Source organism: Papio anubis, chromosome 14, assembly GCF_008728515.1.
Source record: "Papio anubis isolate 15944 chromosome 14, Panubis1.0, whole genome shotgun sequence".
Classification (NCBI taxonomy): Eukaryota; Metazoa; Chordata; class Mammalia; order Primates; family Cercopithecidae; genus Papio; species Papio anubis.
In genome coordinates, this window is record NC_044989.1 from 88,364,383 (window position 1) to 88,376,742 (window position 12,360).

A 12,360-nucleotide genomic window follows, 5' to 3' on the forward strand; every position below is an offset into this window, starting at 1 on the left:
GCAGAAGAGTGAGCTGACCAGTCCCTGAAGTCACAGTTGGAAAGTGGATTAGCAGTGTAATAGAACTCTTCGGGGAGGCCTAATGGTCCATCAGGTCTAATGGTGTTGTTCTAGGTGGGTGGTCATGTGGAGTAAAAAGATTTGAAATCAGCAAGCACGTACCTGAGAGATGACATTTCCACTTGGGCAAGTCTCTTGATATTTCCGGTCCTGTTTCTTCATCTGTAAACTGGGTTAGTAATGTCACACTCTGTGAGTTGGTGCATCCAAATAACAAACAACCCCACACACAGAAAAACAATCCCCATAAATGCCCTATGAACATATATTAATCATCAACAATTCATTTATTCATTCACTCATTTATTCAACAAATACTTGTATGACCAAGGCACTTTGCTTTGTGCTAAGCACTACAATAAATATGGAATTGTATAAAAACCAAGGTGTAAAAATTCTAGTTCAGGTCCTCACTAAATGATAGGTGAATCAGACTGAAACATGGAAGTAAAGTAAGGAGGTCTTCCACGACTATTGTGATCCTCAAATGTTCTTTTGGGTGCACGGTTTCCCAGGGAAACTGCCAGTTTCTATAGTGGACAAAAGGCCTTGCTTTTCAGGAGTATATATTTTGATAGGAAATAAAGATAGAAATACTTGGAACTTAGACAAATTAAATACATAAATGATGGCTGGTATGTAGTGAATACAGTACTGTGGGGAATCAAAGAGAAGGTGAATTCTGGGTGAAATCAGGAGGGTACCTCATTATTCACAGATGGTCTCTTTAGGGGAGGTGGGACTTTTTAGGTCAGCTGGAAATGGAGCCAGGCTTTCATGTTCAGATATACCTGCAGATAAATAGCTCATAAGAATTATAAGACTAACAACTTTGTTAGTGTTACATTTGACAATTTATTTGTGCCTCATTATTTTGGAATGTGTCAAGAATCTGGTAACATGGGTGACAATGCTATTTGCCACTGTATTATCAGGTAGTTCTAGTGAATATGTAACTTTTAAGAACTTGTTTAATTGTATCTATCAACTCTTACTACAGAACATAGACTTGAAAGAAGCACATTCCTTTTTCTTACTTAATCAAATCATTTCTTACATTAATCATTAGGGGTTACTACATTTCTGAGCAACAAGGCTCAAGAGTTTCCAGTGGAAATGTAATTTCAATTAGAAAACCAAACTGAGGTTGAGGGTGGAGAGAGGCAGCTGCAGAGGGTATCTGGACAGCAGCACGTATCTGCCAGCCCGCGTGGGTGCCAGGGTGGGGGCAAGGAGGGGTAGGTTGTGTCATTTTCCGCATATGTTTATTTAGCTTCTCCTGTTTCAGGAAATTTGGGTTTTATTAATAGTCAATTTAGGATATTCTGCCTCTGTCCTCAAGCATTGACAATCTTAAAAGGATGGGTGGGAAGAGTGGGCATTAAGCCTCAGAATCTTCTAGCCCCTTGGCTGGAGTGGTTCTCTTTGCTATTGCTGCAACCTGAGGAAATCTTTCAAATTCTGGGTAGGCTGCTCTGGTTAATATAGTGGAGACTCTAATAAAAATTATGTCATCCAGCAATGGAACTCTGGTGCAGTGAGTGGCAGACTAGCTGATGAACATCTCAATGCACAGCATTTCTCAGAAACCCTCAGCCAGAACACTCCTAGGGAGGGCCTCTGGTTACAATGCTCTTCAGAGCCTGCCCAGTCTGTCTCTGTTTCTCTGTCTTTTCCTTTGCTTTCTCATTATTCCCATGACTATTATTGTTTCTCTTTCTCTAAAGTCGGTATATTATCCTTTCCCCTAGTCCTTTGAAAAATTTACTTCAATTGCGCACACAATGGAATTAAATGATAAACATCAATTTTCTAAATAAAATACTGTGTACACCCACACTCACACCCACAGAATATTTTCTATTTCTTAACAACAACAAGAAAAACAACAAAACACATAGAAAGAATTAAAAAATCTGGAGGAATATTGAAGGCCAGGGCAGATTATTTGTTTAGATTAGTGACCCTTAATCCAGAATTTCCTCACATCTACATTATTGTCTGGCGGATGACAAAGGAAAATATATATTGGAAACCCAATTGTGGATCCTTGAGAATACAGTAGAGAGTACAGTGAAAATTGAATGGGAGAAGGTGAGAAATCCTTCTTATTCATGTCCAGGAACAGATTTGGGCTTTGGTTTGGTGGCTGCAGCTCTGAAAGGACTCAAAGTGAGTGTCTGTAAATCCTGCTCAGCACTATGAGGACAGGCGTTGCCATGTCCTCTTCTTCCTTGTGTTCCTTCCCTCATCTGCTTCCCTATTTCTAGCACATGGACCAGGGGTTCATAAATGTCTATAGGATGGAAAAATCCAGGAATACATGTGGGGTCAGAAGTTGTAAGAGATTGGGTTGAATATATTCTGATTCCCCAAGTTGTTTGTCTACTTATTTTCTTTTTCTTCTCTATCCGTGATGGTTCTTTTTTTCTTGTTATTTGTATCTTTGCACAATGAAAGACAAAAAACAAAAATAGTTCTAGTCCCTAAAGGACTTCAGTAAACATGCTATCACTTCCCTGCCCATGAATCAAGAGGCTGGGAAGACAGGTCTCAATTGGCATGTAGCCCGAGAAGAGTTTGTCACATCTCAGAGTCTAGAACCTCCTTTCCCACAAAGATACAAAACAAACACTTAACTCACTGGTCTTTTGGCTGGGAAGATAGCTGAATGATAGCACCGCTTTAAATTATATACTGATGACTGGTGCTGATGGTGCACATTTCTTTTTTTTTTCAGTATGAAATATCAGTTTTTGTGGAAATCCACCACTCACCCTAATCTTGCAGCATTTTGTAACTTCCATCATGGCACCAGGCAGGAGGCAGGTTGGACTGAAGGGAAATACACTGAACTGAACAGGATCCTTAGGCCTGTAAGTGAGACACAGTATTGGCAGCTAGTGCCTTCACCTTGTGGCTCAGTTTCTTCAGGTTTCAAAATTGAGAGACTTTTTTTTCCTCCTCATTAATTATTTTATTTATACAGGAAAGGTAGAATTCTTTATCCCTCCCCGACTTTATTTATCAATGCGTAGAGTAGTTACTTAGTGATCTAGCAACCTCCCATGTAAACCAATGCATTTTTTAAAGTATCACAATGAACTCACAAATTTGTATATAGTTGATGTTTTAATGCATTGCAGTCATTATTCTTTAAAATTTTTACGTAACTTCTTTGATTTTATGCTTGGATCTCTTTTTTCTTACTGTGAAAATCTAAGTTCCTAATGGAATTAAAACAAATATTTGCTTTTCTTTTTCTGTATCATGTTATTATTAGTACTACAATAAGACAACTGAATGCAGTGTAAGTTTTTTTGTGGTTCTTTTTCCTTTAGAATATATCCTACTAGAGGTGTACTGAAATTTATTTATTTATTTATTTATTTTACTTTAAGTTCTAGGGTATATGTGCACAATGTGCAGGTTTGTTACATATGTATACATGTGCCATGTTGGTGTGCTGCACCCGTTAACTCATCATTTACATTAGGTATATCTCCTAATGCTATCCCTCCTTCCTCGCCCCCAAAATTGAGAGACTTTTTGCTTTTACATGTTAAGTAGGTAAGGATGAATGGAAGGATTGTAATGTATTGCATATTGGAAGAAACAAAGGTATCAAGTCAAAATTAAGAAGGATTTCTTTGTGAAATTACTGCAGGGAGAATATCCACTGAGGTCAGCCATTGAACTCAGGAACCTGTTAATAATAAAGAATTCGAAAAGACTGTGAATTGAGCACCTTCTCTGCACCATGCCCTGTACAAAGTGGATTATACACAGTATTTCATTTGCTGCTCACAGTGATGTTGACATAGAGGTTTATTGTTATTGCTTTATTATAAACAAGTAACCCCAAACCAAGAGCGGATAAAAAAGTGATAGATTCCATGTGAGAGTTCATGAACCCATGGCATCCCAAACAGAGGTCTGGAGCATTGGAATGACTTGTGAAGACACTGATGATGTTAGGTAATTCCCAGGTTGACTAATGTTTGGGCAGGAGGGGTGTACCTTCTCTGGCCTCCAATATGTGTTAGGTGCTCCTTCTGTGTGCTTACACAGAGCTCTCTAGGCACTCCTTTCAACTCCATTTCTCCGTGTTGCAATTTTTGATTGTTTCTACACTAGGCTAGGAGCTCCTTGAGTTGAGAGTTCTGTCTTATTGACTATGTTATCTGCAAATCTTCGTTGAGAGCCAGGTACATGGAAATGCTAATACATTTCTATGGAATTAGTGAAGGTGGACATTCATACATCTAGGCATAAGAACAGGTTTTTTTCTGGAGTTAGTGTTATTTGGTGTAGAAGGGCTGTCAATAAGCCTTATGACTTGAGGAAGGATCAACAGATGGGTGGATAGAAGTACAGATGGTTATATGCATGGATGGAAAGGGAATGTAATAGAAGAGAATGCTTCTGTCATGGGCTCTAGGAAGTTTACTGAAATATATTCTGAAAGGTTGATATATATAGTTCATCCTTAATCTTCCCAGCCTCTCTTTTCTGAGAATACCAAACTATTCAACATAAATGGTTTCTTGCTACTCTTAAATATTTCCAGGACACTTCTGGGTCTCATGAAGCACCTGCTTGCTCACAACTTCATTCTTACATGCAGTCTGCATGGGTCCTGTTACCATATCCATCTCTTAGAGGACACTATTATTCTGGGCTGAGGTTTTCCAAGATGAGAACCCCAGGGCTGGAGATGAAGCAATGCATTTAGGTGAAGTGATATCAAACAAGGTTGGGGTTGGTGTTACTTCCATCCCAGTGCTGGACACAGTCTCAGCCAGGTGCTGTGGGGGCCCCAGGTGCGTGGGGCCTTGGGAACTTCTGAAAGGGCGTGGAGTGCTCCACCCAGTCCTGTTGGAGGAGGATGGGAGCGAAAGCAACAGATGTGCCCAAGGTTCTGTTTTCAGTTCCCCAAAGGGTCTTCTCCTTGACTAAAGCGGTGTGACAGTTGCTATGACAGTTGCTATCTTGGTCCCTGGGACTCTCCCTCATAAGGTAGCATTACTTTTTTTAATCTTCTCAGGCTAGTAACCATGAAACTTTGTAATAACTAGTCTGAGGTAGGGCTGGTTGGGGGCATGTTTGGGCCTGAGTACTGGGATGTGATGGTGGAAGATGCTGGGGTACCAAGAGGTACCTTTCATTAATGAGTTATTTTTCCAAATTAGACCAACACTCCTCCTAGTTGTCTTAGGCTTGGTGACTCTCCATTTTTGCAGACGTTCAGAATTCTTCCCCTGAGATGTCTGCAATTAGCTCAAATAGTAAAAACATAACAGATAGAAAGAACACTGACCTTGAATCTCAAATCTGTCTCTACCAGGTCATGTCATTCAGTCTCTGCTTGGGTCTTTTCATGTGTTAAATGAGAGATTTGATTTCCAAGCTCCTTTTCACTCTGCAAGTCACTAATGCTTTGCCTCTGAAAATGGCAACCACGAAGAGTAGTTATTGAGAAACCAGCGCTGTGTTTTGGAGTTAGGGCTCTTGATCGGGCTGCCTGAGTTTGAATCCTGATTTGGGAATTTCTGATGATGTGATCTTGGACATGGTATTAACTCTCTCTAAGTCTTAGTTTTTTTTGTCTACAAAAGAGGGTAAAACAAGCTCCCCAGAGGTTGCTGGAAGATTCAGTGACATGATGCTTGTCAGTGTTGAGACGTTGTATCCATTACAACTATCACAGAATGAAAACCTGTTACAAGTTGGCATGGGCCGAGATGCCAGCAATTTCATACATCTCTTTTGTGCCTATTTTGTTTTTTCATTTTGATCATCAATATTTTAATGCTGTGTCATAAATTGGGGGCTCTTTCTTGTTTGTTCTTGGACCCATGGTGAAATAAAACCTTATATATTTTTTAGAAGGATTCATAGAGATGAAAGGTCCTTACTGAACATTCAGTCTGACCTTATTAGTTTTAAAGGAGCTGACTGAGACCTAACTGTTCTTATTACAAACCAATATTATTGGAAACCAACACAGAAGCTACCATGTGCAAAACTGTGGGGAATGCTTCGAAGTCTGGGTTTGACAACCTGAGTTTAAATAGTGATTCTTTGTCTTACTAGCTCTGCAATCCCAAACACGTTATGCAATCTTTCTTAGTCTGTTTCTTCATCTATGAGACAGGGCAAATGAGAAACATTTCAGTGTATGGTATGACAGCAAAGGGGGTCATACAAGTGACACTGCTAGCAAATGTCAGCCTCCTTCTCTTCTCTACCTCCTAACTGCTTTGACCCTCTCCTCTGTCATCCCTTTTCTGGCTACATGCAGAGAATCTTGCTAACTTTAGGGATACAAAAGGTTCCAGAGTTGGGAGACAGACCCTTCTCATACAGAGATCAATAACCACATGGTATGGGTAGTAAGGGCTGTTCAGACCCTAAGAAGAGTTTGGCAGGTCAATAGAGATGTGGAAAGGATGAGAGGAACTGGGGAGAGAGACAGAGAAGAGGGAAGGAAGAGGAAGGGAGAAAGGATGACATTTTGTATCTGGGAACAGGAAAGGAGCAAGTGGAATGGAAAGAGGAGAGGGAAGGCAGCAGGTGAGGGCATGTCTGTTGGGGTGTTTATGGAGGGTCTTTTCGGGGAAAGGGTCTACAAACGGAGCCAACAAGAAAGGACTGGCAGGTGGTCGGGATGTCCTCCTGTGAGAGTCACTCTTCTCCCCATCCTCTCTTCTCTTAGCACCCTCGCTAGAGCTTTTCCTTGCTCATTTCCATTTTCAAGATCTTTCCAAGCTTCTAAACCTGCAAAATCTAAGTGACATACATTTATTGGAGAAATCACAAACAGTTCCCAGCACCCCTGTGGACCTCTCTGCATCTGTGCCCTGGATACCTCTTTCTCCTTTGCTTCTGTGGATGAAATATCTGTGTTCCTAGCTGAGGATGACACCTCCATCTGTCTTCATCCACCCTTCTTACCTCCTCAGGAACATTGCTCCAGCAATTTTCTCTTCTCTCCCCTTCAGCACCAGCTTTTCCCTTTCTACCAAATCATTCTTATTAGCACTTAAAAGTGCTGTCATTTCTCTCCATTTAAAATAAACCCTCACCTGCATATCATGTAGAACTATCTATAAACAAAATATTAAAACATAAAATAAAGAAAAAAGGTAAAATATACCCTCTGTAGAGCCCCCTTGTCCTTCCAGTGACCACCTCATTTCTTTCCTTCCCTCTTCTAATTCTCTCCTTGAAAGCATTGTCCATGCATGCTCTCTCCAATTTCTTTGCTCTTATTCTCTTTTTAACCCATTTGGATCAGACTTTTGTCCCTGGTGTTCTATAGAAACTGCACTTGTCTAGTTCACTGGTGATTCCCAATATGGCTAAATCCAGTGGCCCATTTCCATTCCTAATCTTGGTTGACCTGTTATCAGCAATTGACACAGTTGATCCATTTTTTCCTCTTTGTAATGTTTTTCCTCTTGGGTCCTAGGATAACACCAGTCTCCTGTTTTGTTTTGTTTTGTTTTGTTTTTCATCTCCTTCTCTAGCCAGTCTATTTCAATCTTCTTTTCTGGTTCCTCCTCATCTTGCCAGCTTCTTTACATTGGAGTGCCTCCTGGCTCAGTGCTTGGATTTCTCTTTCCATATGTTGTTGCTAGGTACTTCCTCCCAGTCTGATGGCTTTTTACACCATATGTGTGGTGATGACATCATGTTTGTGTCTCCAGCACTGACCTCTTGCTTCTGAATTCTTGACTCTTATAGCCAGTTGTCCATCTGACATCTCCACTTGCTTGTCTAATAGACATCTGAGACTCGACGTGCCCAAAACAGAGCTCCTAAAGCTTCAGGAATCGAGACTGTGTCTATTGGCATAAGGATAATCAAATTGATCAGGGGAATTAAATAGAATAGAAATAGACCAAACTTACATTGCCAGTTGATTTCCAACAAAGACACCAAAGCAATCTAATGTGAAAGAAAAGTCTTTTTACATGAATAGTGCTGGAGTTTTCAGCAGCTCATGAAATAGGTATATATTTTATGAAAAAAAGTAAAAATAAAAGTAAAAAATAATGCTGGAACAGCTGCACATCCACATGGAAAAAATGAACCTTGACCCTTACCTTATACACAAAAATGAATTCCAGGCAAATTCAAGTTGAGCTTCCAAACTTATCCCTATGTTCTATAGACTTCTTCATTTCAGTTAAGGCAAGTCTATCCTTCCAATTCATCAGGCTGAAAACCCCGGATTCCCACTTCAATTTTCTTTCTTCCCCACATCCACACTGGCAGTGCTTCCTGACAGGGCTACTTTCAAAGTAGCTTCATCACCCGCTTGGATTATGTAATTGGATCCCAACTGGGGTTTCCACACTTCTTGCTATCCCACCCCTGATGGGTTATTCTCATCAGATTACCTAGAGAAATCCTGTTTATATATGTCAAATGATACTCTTTTTTGGCATTAAGCTGGCCCATGAAGAAATAAGATATAAGAAATAAGAGTTCCCTTATAAGGGGAATAAGGGACTCTACAGAGTCTCTAAATAAGGGGCTCTACAGAGGGTATTATTTTTATTTTTGAGACAGGGTCTCACTCCATCTCCCAGGCTGCAGTACAGTGGCACGATCATGGCTCCCTGCAGCCTCCACCTCCCTGGGCTCCCTATCTCAGCCTCCCAAGTAGCTGGGACTACAGGCACATGCCACCACAGCTGGCTAATTGTTTGTATAATATTTTTTGTAGAGAAAGGGTTTCCCCATGTTGCCTAGGCTGGTCTCGAACGCCACCCACCTCATCCTCCCTAAGTGCTAGGACTACAGGCGTGAGCCACCGTCCCTGGCCTCAATATTATTATTTTGCTCAAAGCCTACCAGCCTCAGCTCACTTAGAGTAAAAGAAATGCTTCCTGTGACCCACAAAACATGACATGACCTGCCCTCCTTATAACCCTGTATCGTGAGCACTCCGGGCACATGCCCACCTCGGGACTTTTCATTTGCAGTTCCTGCTGTGTTCTTACCTATTTATCCACATGGTTTACTTCCCACTTCATTTAAATCTTCACCTGAATGCTACCTTCTTAGTGACACCTTTCCTGATGACCCTGTTGAAACTTATAACACTCCTCCAACAATTCCTGCCCTTGCTTTAATGCTGTCTTTACCCCATCATTACCTAAAATAATAAATTTTAAAATTTATCAATCTTTATCATTTATCTCCCCAGCTAGACTATAAGCTTCACAAAGGCAGGGAGTTTTACCTGTGTGATAGCCTCAGCATTAAAGACAGTACTTGGCACATTTCAGGCATTCAATACATACTTAGTGAAAGAAGAAAGTGTGGCCTGGCGCGGTGGCTCACGCCTGTAATCCCAGCACTTTGGGAAGCCGAGGTGGGCAAATCATCTGAGGTCAGGAGTTTGAGACCAGCCCAACCAACATGGTGAAACCCTGTCTCTACTAAAAATACAAAATTAACCGGGCGTAGTGGCACATGCCTGTAATCCCAGCTACTCAGGAGGCTGAGGCAGGAGAATCACATGAACCCGGGAGGCAGAGGTTGCAGTGAGCTGAGATTGCACCATTGCACTCCAATGTGAGCAACAAGAGCAAAACTCTGTCTTGAAGAAAAAAAAGAAAGTGTAAATTGTGATTGAGGTCTACAGATGACTGGTCAGTGTTTCCCATGTCCCCAAACTGTTTTCCTGCCTGAAGCTGTTGTTTCATGGGGCAAGTTCAACTTCCTTATCCATTGCTTGACTGTCCAATTAGATTGGCAGAGCACTAATGGCAAGGACTGTGGATCTTATCTTGTACTGTTCTATATCCTCCACTACTGATGCCATTGTGAGGGGGAGCATGGGAGTGGCTTCCCTCCATCCAGTTCCCTACATCATATGTCATATCATACAAATAGATTAGTATTTATAAATGTTTTAGGTCTACCTCCTTCTCACGCTGTACAAAATATGTCATATCAATACTTGAGTTTTAGTGTATTCATATTCTTGAGCAATTATGTAATTATGGCTTATGTTGTTATAACTACTATGCCCATATTTATAAGAAAAAAATATTGAGAGCATTTCCAGGAGAATAATTGACTGGAAGAAGAGAGAGTGGTGAAAAGGAATTAATAGTGAGCTAACTGTCAGGATATACAAGCCCAGCCTTCTAGGAGCCAGATAATCTGAAGCAAGAATTTCTCTGTCAGTTTTCTTATCTGTACAATGGTAAGAGTGGGGGTGTTGAAGTAGAAAAATCCTTTGATTAATATTTATTCTAATCCTTGCCGAGGTGCTGGGTGTGAGTCCAGGGAACTCTTATTTCTTATATCTTATTTCTTCATGGGCCAGCTTAATGCCAAGATCCAAAACTCTCTTGTGCTTGGGACCATTTTCAAGGATACGTTTAGTAGTTTAGAATAATCTAGATAACACTGCCTGATAGAAATACGCGGGAAATATAGAAAATTATAATGTGATCCACATATATAATTTAAAAATTTTTACTAGCCATGTTATAAAAGCAAAAAGAAATCTGTGAAATCAATTTTAATAATAAATTTGGTTGCTTCCAATATATACTGGGTAATCTCAACATGTAATCAATATGAAATATTAAAATTTACCTGTATTTTTTGTACAAAATATTAAAAATTGAATGTGTTTTTACATATATAGCCCATCTCAGTATGGACTGGTCTTATCTCCAGAGCTCAATAGCTCTGCGAGGCTGGTGGCAGGATATTGGATATCAAGTCTAGAATGTATGTGAGTTAATTCAAGGTTCAAGCACACTGAGGCTGAAAGAGTTATGACTGAAGAACAAGTTCAAGGAGGAAATCAAACAATAGCCAAATTTCACTGAGCTACTCCTTCCATTACTAATGATAACAAATATTTATAGATCCCTTAGTATATACTAGACCTGATGCTTAGAACTTTATGTGAATTGTTTCATTTAATCCTCACAACAGTCTTACAAGTAAGACCCCCACTCCCTTTCTGATGAGAAAACTGAAGCACCAAAGTGCAGTAACTTGCTATTATGACTTGTGAGCATATTTTCCCAGGCAATTATATGCACAGGATGATGTAGGGAAAGCAGCCCAATAACTTATTCACTATGTTTCTCCATGCTCATGGTAATGGCTGACTTGATCCCTGGTGGCCACCCACCTGTGCTCCATGAGTGAGGGAAGGGCTGCAGAGCCCCTGGCCTGCGTTCTAGTGACTTAGACTTGGGTTCTCCAGTGGCTGCTCTGGTTGACAATTTAATTTAGTAAAATGATAGATCCCACCCTGATAGCTGTTATAAAAAATCCTCCTTCCCCTTCCCCAGCACAGGTACCCAGCCCAAGGGGCACTTTCTGTGGGAAGAAGAAAAGAACTGGCATGCACTTGAGCTCACTGGGGGTGCAGGTTTCAAGAAAGAACAAAGAGAGCTATTAGGTTGAAGGGAAGCAGTTGAAGAGTTAAGTCTTGGAATTGTTAATACCTGGAACAAGGTCCGGTGTGAAAAGACAAAGAAACACACAAACATCGATCTGGCTTCCTCTTTTCTCTTTCTGTTTCATTTCTTATCCTCCATCAGTCAGCCTTTGCTTCCTCTTTCTCCTCCTTCACCTCCTCCTCCCCGCCCTTCCCAATTTCTTTCTGTCTTCCATTTATTGTTCTTCTAAAATTCATTTACTCATCCTCTCTTCTCCATTTCTCTTTTCTCCAAAATAATATGTTTAACTTATTGACTTGCTCAGGGACTTGTGGGTGAAGGTATTAACACCAACTCTAGGAAACATGGCGAATTCTAAAAACTTGTTCTCATAGGAAAAAGAATTAAAAATAGAAAGCTATAGGCCGGTTTTGAAGCCACAGAGGACCCCACTCTGATGTATAGACAAGAGAGCCAGAAAAAGACTTTGAAACGATCAGCGAAGCTCCTTGTCCCACAGACCGGGTGAGGGAGGGACAAGGGGAATTGTGTGCCCAAGCTTACCTGGGATGGTGTAGGTGACTGATAAGAGTGTCAGTGGAGGTGGTGGTCAGCATTTGGAGTGCCCCAATCTTGTGACACTAAACATTTATTGTTATACTAACCCCACTGCCAACTATCAGTAAGTTTTCATTTTTCTTACTGTGTCTCAGTCTCCGTGGCACCATACACTGTTTTCCCCCATGTCCAGGCATCGTTCCACAGTTGATGTGAGGCTCTGTGTGCCATGGGTGTGGGCCTGCCTCTTCTCTCTCAGAATGACCACTGTTTCAGCTTGGTGAGCCACATGGTGTGCCAAGCTGCCATCTCT